Source organism: Myotis myotis, unplaced genomic scaffold, assembly GCF_014108235.1.
Source record: "Myotis myotis isolate mMyoMyo1 unplaced genomic scaffold, mMyoMyo1.p scaffold_m19_p_16, whole genome shotgun sequence".
NCBI classification, from domain to species: Eukaryota; Metazoa; Chordata; class Mammalia; order Chiroptera; family Vespertilionidae; genus Myotis; species Myotis myotis.
The window spans coordinates 13,076,860-13,087,206 of record NW_023416320.1 but is presented as its reverse complement, the minus strand read 5'-3'; the positions used below and the strand labels follow the sequence as shown (position 1 = coordinate 13,087,206).

The following is a 10,347-nucleotide window of genomic DNA, read 5'->3' as shown; positions in this document are numbered from 1 at the left end:
GGGGCCGGGCAGCCCCACAGCTCACATCCTGTGCCTTAGACACCAACCAACAGGACCCGTGGCCTCCAGGAGAGGAGTGGGAGGAGAAGGAAGGGGAGATGCAGGCGGGCAGACGTGGGGGGGGGGGGGGGGGGGGGGGGAGGGGCAAATCCCACAGTGGCAGGAGGGCCTTCTTTTACTGAATGTAAATTTTACTGAAGAGCAACATCCACATAGAATAGTGACACCTCGGTGTACAGCCTGGTGGGTTTTCACAAGGCAACCGGCACCTATACCGGACAACAGGGCATTCGGAGCAGGCCCTGGCTCCTCTGCTCTGCTGCACGAAGTTGTAAGTGATGCAGGCGTTGACACCCAGGCTCTGACACCACGTCTCCCCGGGGCTCCTGGGGAAAGACAACTGTTTCCTAACCGCTGGCTGTGTGGCTCACAGTTGCCAGGTTGAAGACTCCTTCATTCCCCAGAATTATAAGCCCTTCCCTTGCTCCACCGTGGCAGAGGGCTTGAAATGCCCACACCTACACTGCCCTGGACATACATGGACATGTGAGCTGTGAGTTGGTCAAGACAGGGACGGCAACCTATTTGAACAGACATATGATGATGTCACCGAAACACTGCCTGGAACATGGAGCTGTGACACGGTTTGTGTCTCCTTCAAAATCCCTACGTTGAAGTCCTAACCCCCTGTGCGAATTGGACACTGGGCCTTTAACGAGGGAATTCAGGTCAAACGAGGTCATACTTCAATAGGACTTTCGTCCTTAAAAGCCTGGGAGAGACACCCGTGTGGCGCACACACAGTCAAGGCCAGGTGAGGACTCGGTGGGAGGAAGGCCATCTGCAAGCCAAGGACCAGGCCACTGAGAAACCAACCCTGCCCACGCTCTGATCTTGGGCTTCCAGTCTCCAGAACGGTGAGAAAATCCATTTCTGTTGCCTCAGCCACCCGGTCTGTGGGATTTTGTCAGGGCAGCCGGAGCTGAACTAAGACAGGTGGTTAGGACCCGGCCTCTCAGTGGGATGACTGGCCAGCGGTGATGTGGTGATAGATCTGTGCAGCCAGCTCTCCAGGGACAATGGCCTGATTTACAGGTTTGCCAGTTACCATGTTGTCAATACTCTGACTGTGGCTGGTTTCAGGCCAGCAGTGTGGCATCACTGAGTGTAGGGTTAGGGCTAGTGTGCACCTTAGACTCTCATACCACTGTCTGTCAGCCAACCCCAGGAGCAGGCATCCAGGTTGAAGACTCCTTCATTCCCCTGCCTGTCCCTGTCCCACGGGGATACCAGGGTGGCCAGTTGGTGCTGTGGCTGCAGATCATGCTGGAGGACGTCCTTTGAATTAGGGACTGTCCCGAGGTGGCTGGAGCACAGATCGGGCCTCTCCCCCGAACCTCACGCTCAGTGGCATCACATGGGTGGCTTGAAATTGGACCATGGAAGGAATATTCACTTGAGGGAAATCATCAAACGTTACAAATCAGGGCTTTTTCTTTCTCCCCCCCGCCCCCCCAGCATCTTTTACAGCACACACTGGAAATATCCCTTTAAAAAAAAGAAAGAGAAAAACCCTCAGCAGAGCCAGCAGCTTGTGCAACCCCAGTCTTCTCCGTCCCACCCTCCCCTCTTTCCCGAAGCTCCTGGCGTGAAATGGGAGCAAAACAAATGTGGGCCCCCACAGCCTCCTTCGAAGGGACGCCTTTCTTCTCCGTCTCGTGATGTGGTCCCTCGTTAGGACATCTGGTGGCTGCGGGCTGCAGGCTCTCCCAGCGCCCGCCACGCGATGGCTCCTTTCTGCTCTTCACATCGACTTCTCTGTGGGCTCCTTTCTAATCACCTCCTGATCCCGCAAGCAGTGCTGTCTGTTACCCGGGAGGGGCGGCGGGGTGGGGAGGGGGGGGGTGAGTGGGGGCGCTGCTATGAATACAGATGGCAGGGCTCAGCCTCCAAGGCACTCCACCAGTGACTCTGGGCTGGGGCCCAGGACTCTGTATGTTTAATCCGCCAGCCAGATCCAGACTCGGGCTGGGCTGGGCTGGGCTGACTTTTGGAAACCACTACAAACACATCTGTGGACGTGCCGGCTTCCCGTCGGCAGCGTCGGGGAGTCTGAGCCCAGCCGGGGGCGGCCGCAGGCTTCCGGGTTGGCAGGCAGCAGCTCTGAGGGCTTCTGCTCTGTCACCCGTCAGCCCGCAGGACGCGGGAGTCCCGGGGACATTCTCGATGACCCAGGGACACAGCCGGACTCTGAGGCACAGGAGGGGGTGAGCCGATGAGCTGCCTCGCGGAGGGCTTAATTGCACATCATTTTCTAATTTGTCATTTCCCAATGAAGCACCAGGCTGCCAGGGGAGCTCAGCTGCGTCCAATCAAAGGGCAGGCTCACCAGTGCAGAGTGACTCAGGGTTACACCCTAACCCTCGCCCTCCCTCCCCTCCCCCTCCCCCAGACAATGAGTGGGTGTCCCCCTCTCACTGGCTCCCAAACTTGGGATGCAAATGACCCCCCGGGCAGCTGTGAAAAGGCCCATTGTCGGCCCCTGCCGGCCGGGTTCTGTTCCCGCAGACCCCGGGTGGGCCTGGGAGTCCCTTTGTTAACAGCTTGCTTCCCAGGGGATTTATTTGACTGAGCTCGTTTTACTGAAGCCAAAGAGGTTTTCCTGTCTTGACCCCTCCCAGGGGGAGGGCTGGTCTTGAGGGTATTAGCATCCCTTCAGGCAGTGGTTCTCAACCTTGGCTGCACATTAGAATCCCCTGGGAATCTTTTTAAAAATCCTGATTTCTGGGCTTCATCCTCAGGAAATTCTGTTTCTTTGTTACTAATGTTGTGGCCCCGCCCCATAACAAAGAAACAGAATTTCCGGAGGATGAGGCCCAGAAATCAGGATTTTAACAAGATTCCCAGGTGATTCTAATGGGCAGCCAAGGTTGAGAACCACTGCCTGAAGGAATGCCTCTGGGGTAATCATGAATCAGCCTTTTCCTTAGCTCTTTAAAAAAATAAAATAAACACAGTGCCGAGTTTGGAAAACAAACCATGCACTTCAGCAGAGGCAAGTGTGCAACGCCGGGGCCCCGGGGCCGGCCACGCTTCCACTCAGAAACTGGTGAGTGACAAGGGGACATCCCCAAGCAGGCGGGCTGTTCCCTCAATGGATAGGGGGTGCGGGTGGGTGCAGAAAACCCCTGCAGGAACCGCTGGATGGAATGTTCCCCCACCAGGGTTAGTTCAAGGGCTTTCTTTTTGTGAGGGTGATCACCAAACTCAATGTCTTCATTCCTGGAATTATATGTGTGTTTCTTCTGAGAAGAGAGCGAACGGGAACACAGGCTCCCCTCCCCGAGGGGAAGGCTGCTTCGCTTGCAGGCAAGGGGCTGCCCGGAGGAGCCCATTTTAATTTCCCAATGAAACCGGCTTGCGAAATAAAGGCATAGACTGACAAGTATTCCCAGCCAGCTGTGACTTAATGAGCACCATTCAAAGCCTGGAACCTGCTAGCCACATCCATATTAATATGTCTGTGGAAAAAGAAAAGGAAAAAAACAACAGAGGCAGTGGCAAACGGCGATTCCTAGTGTTTGAAATGAATTTGAAATGATTAAAATGGCTAACGCCCGTGAGCATCAGCTGAGGCAGCCCAGCTGTGGGCCTTGCCGGTCCCCAGCGTCCTCCTCAGAGCAAAGGCAGGAAGGAACTGTTTTCACACAGTTCAACCCCCCACCTCCCCACCCCCCCATCCCCGCCCCCAGTCCTGGGGGCAGGTCAGCCCATCTAGCCCGCAGCCATCCTCACCGCCCAGCCAGGCACACCACCCGCCAGCCAAGGCTGCTGCTATTTTGAATTGTTTGCTGCAAAACCATCCAAGTCGTCATGATCATAAGAGTCGTTGTGATTTTGATTTCCCCCGTCATGAGCACGTGGAAATAATAAAAATGTCTTGTTCCAACCTTTTGAGATCCTAAAAATAAAAAGTGCTGGGTAAGCCCGCACTGTTAACAAGTACAAGGCACAGAGAGGGTGGGGGTGGACGGGGAGACAAAGGAAAGGCAGCCCCAAGAGAAACCTCTGTCTGCGTATTTTGACATTCAATTCGAAATAGCCACCTGGTCAGGCTCCGGGAAAGGCCCCTGGCAGATGAGCCATTCCTGTAGTGCCGCGTGGGTGGGGGGAAGGCCCTCTGGTTCTGGAGAGCGAGGCTTCAACACCCTCACGGTGAAGGTCTTTGGATCCCTGTGGGTTTGAACACTGCTAGTGTTTGTTGTTGTTATTGGTAGTAGTGTGTGTGTGTGTGTGTGTGTGTGTGTGTGTGTGTGTAAGTGTAACTGGTGGGCCATCATAATTCAGAGCAGGGCTTTCAAATCAAACAAAAATCCTGGGCCTCCATTTTTTTTATCTGGAACTGCAACCAGAATACCAATCTCATTGGGCATCCTATATAATAAAAGCTAATATGCAAATTGTCCCCTCAACCAGGAGTTCTACTGGAAGTTCGACCAGGGGGAGGGGTGGGCCCACCAACCACCAGCGGCCCTGCCTCCGATCAGCCCCCTTCACCCCGATCAATCGATCAATCGGGGGGTGGGGCCGGCCTGCCAACTGCCTGCAGCCCCTCCCCCATGCAGCCCCGATTCGGGGTGGGCTGGCCGGACCCCACCCATGCACGAGTTCGTGTACCAGGCCTCTAGTTTTCGATAATTAAACAAGAAAATATATGTGCATGCCCAGACTCAGGGCCTGGCACAGGGTGAAGATTTCTGATACTATCTCTGACGTGTCTCAGTGGCATGGAGTTGCAGGTGATTCCTCATTTGAAAACATCTTCCGGCACATGTTGGCTGCTCAGAAATCAGCCTTGCAATTCAGTGCCTGGTTATAAAACTCTGACAGTGTGACAACCTTGTGAAAAGGGCAAAATATTTCACTTCTGCTTTCATATGATGCTCATGGTTAAGTCTGGATAAAGGATGCAACCCAGTGGGTCATGTCTGAAACTAGGAGAGGGGATTAGCTATCACCCTCATCACTGACTAGATTCTAAAACTCACCAAGAGTCCACGGATATTGTGGGAATGGAAGTGACATAGTTACCAGCATGAACAGCAAACCCACTTTCCTGAGCAGACCACAACTAGAATCCCAAATTGATCAAATCCTAGCCTAATGACCTGACCTAGCCTCAGTTTTCTCATCTGTAAAATGGACACAATAGCATCTGCATCCCAAGGGGATGGTGTGGATTTAACAGGTGGTGTCTGCAATGTGCTTAATACAGAACCATGCACATAACGGCACGCAACACATGCTGGTTCCCTTCTCCAACCCGGTGCAGGGACTCACACCCTTCCATAGCCCTGAGGCCTGGGGTGCTTAGCAGTCTTTTAAGCCCTAGCAGATTGGACATTCTTCATTGCCATCTGTTATGGGTTGAATTTGTCCCCCTGAAAAGTCCCAACCCCAGTACTTCAGAATATGATCTTATACAGAAATAGGGCTTTTATAGAGGGAATCAAGTTAAAATGAGGTCACTAGGGCGGGCTCTAATCCAATCTTGCTGGTATTCTTATAAAAAGGGGAAATTAGAACACACAAGACGACGGGAAGACACACGGGAATGCCACGTCAGGACAGGAGTGGAGTGCTGCCTCTACAAGCCGAGGAATGACGGAGCTTGCTGGCGCACCACCAGAAGCTAGGAGGAGGCAAGGACAGATTCCCCAGCAGGTTTCAGAGGGAGCATGGCCCTGCTGAAAGCTTGGTTTCAGACTTCTGGCTTCTAGAACTGTGAGCAAATAAATTTCCACTGTTATGAGCCATCTAGTTTATGCTAATTCGTTAGGGCAGACCTAGGAAACGATTACACCATCCATCTTACAGAGGAGCCTTGGTTATGCGTAGAATAGAACTGAAGGTTTTGGAATCAGGTCGAAGGAGGGGTGTGGAAACCCAGCAGAGGGTTCCTCTGGGGTGAACTGAGCAGCCAAACCAAAAGGAGGAGGCCATTCGGCTTTGAGACAAACGAGCACACACTCCTTTACACGCGAACCATTGTTTTTCAAACTACAGAGGACCCTTCAAAACATGAGTTTGACAGATTGTCAAACTGCAGCAGGAAGGCCGGGGAGGGTTGCGGGGCAGGAGGTAGGGGGGTAAGAGATCAACTAAAGGACTTGTATGCATGCATAGAAGCATAACCAGTGGACATAAGACATTGGGGGATAGGGGAGGCTAGGGGACTGTCTAGGGCGGGGGGATAAAATGGACACATATGTAATACCCTTTGTAATACTTTAAGCAATAAAAAAAAAAAAAAAAAAAAAAAAAAAAAAAAAAAAACATGAGTTTGAATTGCATGGGTCCACTTCTATGCAGGTTTTTTTCAGTAAATACTAGAAATGTATTTTCTCTTCCTTATGATTTTTAAATAACATTTTCCCCCTAGCTTATTTTATTGTAGGAGTACAGTATATAAAAAATATAACATACTAGATATGTGTTAATCGATGCTTTATGTTATCAGTAAGGCTTCTGGTCAACAGTAGGCTATTAGTGGTTACGTTTTGGGGGCGTCAAAAGTTATGCTGGTTTTTGACCAGGAATCAAACCCCTGACCCTTCGGTGTGCGGGCTCATGCTCCAACCACTAAGCCACACCAACCAGGACTTAGCTTCCATTTTTGACAAAAATTCATGGAACTGGCAAGAGTTAAGTTCACAACAACAACTGACTCTACTGGTTCAGTAACACATGATAGATGCAAGGATTTCCTCCACGTAACAGCTGATGAGCAGTATGACGAATAACCATAGGTTTTCAATACCCTGAATCTTCACAAGCTTTGTAAATTTCCCCAACTAACTATTTTTCTGCTCCACACATATTATTTTTCCCCCATCATCATTTGTAACACATCTTAGCAGATTCCACTTCAGGTTGTACTGAACTCATTTTCTCAACTTTTTGGAAAATATTCTCACTTTTAGTTGTTCTGTACAGACTATTCATCGAGGCTAATTCTTTAGCCACTTCAGACTTGGCATGGACTTCTCAGATTAACAATTGAGTATTATCTGTAACATCTATCAACTCATTATGGGCCAAAGAAAACCACTCAAAATCATTTGTTTGTTTTTTTAATTGACTACTAATGTTGCTCCCAAAGTCCTCAAATCTTCAAGTAATTTAAGAAAATCTAATAGACTTAAACATGTTCATTTTCTCTGGACATATTTCCTTGGCTGCTATAATCAAATATCATCTCATTAACTCGCCATTAATAAATGGCAATTCCTGCTTGGCTAATGATGGGCCACTCAAAAATGAGCCACTTTGGTTGCAGCCTCCTTTTTGTTTTTTATTTTTGTGAAGAAATTCTGTTGTCGTGAGATATGCCATTTTAAATTCTGTGATTTTTCTGATTGTTGCTTTTCTGTGACTTTGGGAAAATAGTGATGTGTGCCTAGTCTAGTGATTTCGATGTATACTGTATTCTTTTAGTGTAGCTATAGAATCACTACATGCTTTGCCATCAGGTTCAATATCAAAATAATCCACACTTCACTGTGTCTAAAAATGTGACATTCCGAGTCCATTTTTCCCTTTTTGTTTTGACATGACAGGTATGCACATATTATCAACATATAAAGTGAAAAAAAACCCTATGAATGCCACCACGTAGTGATAGTGTTGACTCTCAAAATACTGTCCAGTTGTAACGACCACGGCACCTGCAACTTGTGGTGCACTGTTGCAATGCAATTCTGATGCTACCTGGAGTTAGGTCGGATTTCACAGGTTAAGGGCACAATTCTCCACAAAACGTCTTTCACATCAGACACCAGTCTCAATCTCTGGGGTTCCCAAGATATCTACCTTTAACCGATTGGCTACAAATTTTGGGGTTCCCATTACTCCCCGAGGTTCAATCATTCACTAGAATGACTCACAAAACTCAGGAAAGTGCTACACTTACGGTTACAGTCTTATAATAAAAAATACAAATCAGGATTAGCCCAATGAAGAGAAGCAAGAGAGAAATCGGGAGGGTGGCAAACATGAAGCTTTCCCCGTCCTCAGCTGTGCCACTCTCGCAGCACACTGATGCGTTTCAACAACCAGGGAAGCTCACCCACGGTCTGTGTTTAGAGTTTTTATTGGAGTTTCATTATGCAGACATGATTCATTGACTCAATGAGCAAGAGGATGAAGTCAATCTCCAGCTCTCCTCCCTCCTCTTCCTGCCCCAGAGATCATGCTGATATCCACCCCAAATGGTTCTAATCACGTGATTAATCTTCCTGGTGTGGCCTGTCCCCATTCTGCCTCATCTCATCAGCATAAACTGTCCGGCATAAGTTCACGGTAAGTCACCTTATTAGCATAAACCATCAGTAACCACCAAGCATAACAGAGATACTCCTGTCACTTGGGAAACTCTGAACTTAGAAGATACCTCCCAGGATCTAGGAACAAAGACCAACCCATTTCTTTATATACAACAGCCACTGGGCAGCACTGTAGATCAAAGAGGGTGCCACCTACCATCTGTTACAACTACTCATCTGTGCCATTGTAGCATGCATGGGAGCAGCCATCGCTCAGACATAAACAGATGAGTGTGTGCCAATAAAACTTTATTTATGGACACTGAAACTTGAATTTCATATAAGTTTCACATGTCATAAATCTTCTTCTTTTGTGTTTTCCAACCATTTTTTTCCCCCAAATGTAAAAATCATCTTTAGTTCACAAGCTTCAAAAACAGGAAGCAGGCCAGATTTGGCCCACGGGCTCTAATTTGCTGACTCCTCTCTCATCTAGATCGAGGACTGGCAAACTACAGCCTGTGAGGCGAATCCTGCACACTGACTGTTTTAATAAAGTTTTACTGACACAGCCATGCTCTTTCATTAACGTACTGCCTATGACTGCTTTGGGGCTGCAACAACAAAGCTGAGTAGTTGCAACAGAGACTGCATGGCTTGCAGAGCCTAAAATCTTTACAAGGTGGCCCTTTTGAGAAAAATTTGCTGACCCTTTGCTAGATCAATGAAGGGGAGGAGTCCAGTATATTGGCTTTATTAGTTCATCTAACCCTGTGAACACAACTAGGTAGGAGATATTATCATTACTTTACAAATGGGAACCCAACGCTTAGAGAGATGAAGGAAATTGTCCGAGGTCCCTAAGCTTATAAATAAATGTTGAAATTGGGGTCAAACGCAGACTTCTGGTGGCTGTTGGCATTCCTTGGGATGTGGCCATATGACTCCAATCTGCTTTGTGTGACATTACTTTGTCTTCTTACCTCTCTCTTAGAAGGACAGCTGTGATTGCACACAGGATCCACTTTGCAAGATCCTTAATTTAGTCACATCTGCAAAGACCTTTCTTCAATATAAGGTAAACAATACTTAGAGGTTCCAGGGATTACAGACCTGATATTGTTGAGAGTCATTATTCAACCTCCTACAAGGGGTACTGCCCAGTCTCTGTGTGGGTATGATAGAGAAATGGGTGCTTTTTCACACTGTTATTGATGTGGAAATGTTAACACACTTCTTTATGGTACAAAAACCTCAGTTTGCTTCTCCAGATCCACTGTCTACTCTTCGCCATCCTTCTGTGCCCCTGGGGGCTGACGTGTGTGGACTGGCCTCTGGTTTCTGGCTGGGCCCTGCTGATGAGAGTCATGGGCGGACACCGTTTCCCCGGGTTCCTCTGCTGACTCTCCAGTCAGGTGACCCTCCCCATACACCATCTCCAGGTCCTGGTGATGGCTCCTCCCTCTCCCCTCCAGTCTAGGGGTGGTAGTATCCCTAGCACTGTACTGTCCCTCGCTGGTTTAATGCCTTTGTACATTGTCCTTTTATAAGATGCCCCTTAATTGCCCAATTTTAGCCCTGGCTGGTTTGGCTCAGTGGATACTGCGTTGGCCTGCCAACTGAAGGATCCCAGGTTCAATTCCAGTCAAGGGCACATGCCCAGGTTGTGGGCTCGGTCCCCAGTGGGGGGCGTGCAGGAGGCAGCTGATCAATGATTCTCTTTCATCATTGATGTTTCTCTCTCTCTCTCTCTCCTTCTCCCTTCCTCTCTGAAATCAATAAAAATATACTAACAAAAATAAAATAAATTAAAAATTACCCAGTTTTAGTGTGCCACCTGTTTCCAGTCAGGCCCTGTGTGTCAAATCAGAGATCTATTTGTAAGAAAGTTAATTGGCAACATTATTTATGACAAAAACTCAAAACAGCCTAAATAACCAAAATAAAAGACTGGTTAAGCAAATTATGATGTCTTCATATAGAATATAAAATTATATTAATAATAATATTGTAAAAGAATATT

The 10,347-nt window shown here is 48.3% G+C and overlaps 1 long non-coding RNA gene across 2 annotated transcripts; it reads left to right on the top strand.

The window, feature by feature from the left end:
- Positions 1 to 2,953: 2,953 nt before the first annotated feature.
- LOC118670672 lies at positions 2,954 to 9,979 on the top strand. Of its 2 annotated transcripts, none has more exons than XR_004972431.1 (5): positions 2,954 to 3,109; positions 5,574 to 5,784; positions 8,173 to 8,361; positions 9,319 to 9,402; positions 9,596 to 9,979. It is a non-coding gene; the product is annotated as an uncharacterized LOC118670672 (long non-coding RNA). The 2 variants fall into 2 exon arrangements; XR_004972430.1 differs by having other exon boundaries at positions 9,583 to 9,979.
- Positions 9,980 to 10,347: the final 368 nt, after the last annotated feature.